Source organism: Etheostoma cragini, chromosome 21 (genome assembly GCF_013103735.1).
Source record: "Etheostoma cragini isolate CJK2018 chromosome 21, CSU_Ecrag_1.0, whole genome shotgun sequence".
Classification (NCBI taxonomy): domain Eukaryota; kingdom Metazoa; phylum Chordata; class Actinopteri; order Perciformes; family Percidae; genus Etheostoma; species Etheostoma cragini.
In genome coordinates this window covers 1,584,021-1,586,437 of record NC_048427.1, presented here as the reverse complement: position 1 = coordinate 1,586,437, position 2,417 = coordinate 1,584,021, and the positions used below count along the sequence as shown (strand labels likewise).

General features: G+C 38.4%; 1 protein-coding gene and 1 long non-coding RNA gene across 3 annotated transcripts in view; one reads left to right on the top strand and one right to left on the bottom strand.

Annotated features, from left to right (window-relative positions):
- LOC117936528 (S-adenosylmethionine synthase-like) overlaps positions 1-2,417 on the bottom strand; it is a 37,221-nt gene that overhangs the window by 28,886 nt on the left and 5,918 nt on the right. The gene's annotated exons all lie outside the window — the stretch shown is intronic.
- Positions 1,474-2,417, top strand: part of LOC117936548 — a 3,479-nt gene continuing 2,535 nt past the window's right edge. The window contains exon 1 of the long non-coding RNA XR_004654970.1: positions 1,474-1,484. This is a non-coding gene — a long non-coding RNA (uncharacterized LOC117936548). The remainder of the gene's footprint in view (positions 1,485-2,417) is intronic.

Below are 2,417 nucleotides of genomic sequence, written 5' to 3'. Positions count from 1 at the left end.
CTGGAGTGATGTGATCCAGTCTCTTAGTCTTAGTGAGGACGGGATCTTAGTCTTAGTGAGGACGGGAGTGATGTGATCAAGTCTCTTGGTCTTAGTGAGGACTTGAGCAGCAGCGTTTTGAATCAGCTGCAGATGTCTGATTGATTTTTTAGGGAGACCTGTAAAGACCGCGTTACAGTAGTCAAGTCTACTGAAGATGAAAGCATGGACATGTTTTTCCAAATCCTGCTGACACATAAGTCCTTTAACCCTTGATACATTCTTAAGGTGATAATAGGCTGACTTTGTAATTGTCTTAATGTGTTAAAATTCAGGTCTGAGTCCATGACAACACCAAGATGCCTGGCTTTGTCTGTCGTTTTTAACATTGTTAATCTTGTTTATCTTTAAATACACAGTTCCTGTAATTCTTTTTTATTTATTTTTTTATAACTGCTTACACTTTTCTGTTCCCTGTATCTGTCTTTTATGTCTGTAAAGCGACCTTGAGTGCTCAGAAAGGCGCTGTTAAACAAAATGTATTATTATTACTATTATTATTGTTGTTTGAAGCTGAGTGCGGACTTTTAATTGTTCCTATTTTGCTCCAAAAACAACCACCTCAGTTTTTTCCTTCATTTAATTTCAGAAAGTTCTGGCACATCCAGCCAATTATTTTTTCAATGCACTTAGTCAGTTTTTGTATTGGACTATATGGTTTTGTAAATTTGTGTGTTGTCGGCATAACTATGGTAATTTATTTTGTTGTTTTCCATAATCTGAGCCAGTGGAAGCATGTAGATGTTAAACAGAAGAGGCCCCAGAATGGAGCCTTGGGGAACTCCGCACGTCATATTTGTACGCTCAGATGTATAATTTCCTATTAACACAAAGTAATCCCTATTTTGTAAGTGGGATTCAAACCAATTTAGTACTGAGCCAGAAAAGCCAACCCAGTTTTCCAATCGGTCTAGTAATATGTCATGGTTGACCATGTCAACTAAGGAAAATGCAACCTGATGTGCATTTGAAATAGGTTTCAATATTCATTTTTTCAGTGATATTTTAATTTAAGGACTTTGTTACAGATTTTGACTTGATGAGAAGGGGATTTTGTGCACTGAACAATGCTTCATAATTTATAAAGTTATCACATTGTGTTAAACTAACTAGTTGTCAGATTGAAAAGGTGTAATGAAATGTGTTTAAGTACAGTAGATGAGTGGTTCTCAACCTGGGGTCAGGACCCCAAAGAGGGTCATCAGCAAGTTGGGGAGCCAAAAAAATATATATAAAAAACATTATAGACTGGGTACTGGTTTTTACCTTACTGAGTGAGTTTAGTACCTGGAAACACCAAAACGGTCTAAAGGTGGATCGAGGTAGAGAACACATCAAAGCATAGAAATAAAATTTAAAGAAAGGCCATTGAACTGAATTAAATATAGTCTGTAGTTCAACATACAAGCCCTCCCTCAAGAGTCCTTCTGGAGTCAGTGGTTGTAGTGTCGAGGTGTCTTGTCTCTATTTAGCAGTCATGTGTTTGACTTAAGCAGTGCTTCCAAAGGACCTGGCAGCAATTATGGAGCTACTTTTAGTGATAGCTAGACTCTGTTCACAAATTAGGGGTTTTGCTTTGTGTCAGTATGCCCGCTGGGTAGTGCATCATCATCCAAGTAAACATGACTTTTACAGTAAATTTGTGACACAAGTCCCTGGTTTGCAGGTTGTGCACAGTCATCTCCAGTGACCCAAAATATTTGCTCATGAGTTTTAATTCCGTGTAGAAATGGCTCCAACATTAACTAGAAACAGCAAATGTACATAAGGATATAAAAGGGAAAGTATTTAATAGTTTCATCTTTAAGAGCCCTGCTTCAATGCAGAGTTGTTAGGACCGTGGTTTCAATGTGGAAGTGTAGTCTCGTCTTCATTTAGCGGCCGTGTGTGACGCACGAGCTGCCCTTTACAGCACAGACAAGCTGCCCTAGTAGCTCACTGGAATAATGAGCGAGTGAATATCACTGCACTGACTCAAGTCAGAATTGACAAAGACATCCCTGGTTTACGAAGGTCAATAGCATTGATCGTGGTTCATTTTAATTTAACAAAAAAACAGAATCACAATTCAATAAGTTTTATTTGCAACATCAGTCAAACAGTGGTTGACTTGCATTCCTTTTGAGAAAGGACACGTGAATCTTTCCAAGGCATTCCATCAACAGTGAAGTTGCACTTAAGGTCCTGAAATATAAAAATAAAACAATTAGTGCATCTTTAAACATGACATTGATGCACTGGGGCAGACCAGTGATGGGCTTTAAGGGGTGTTTTTTACACAACCTGATATGTTACACTTACCTTGAAAGGACATTCATTAGCAGCAGTGCTGCCTGTATGGCACATTGCAGGTCCCAGGAGCATTTCCAGGAAGTAGT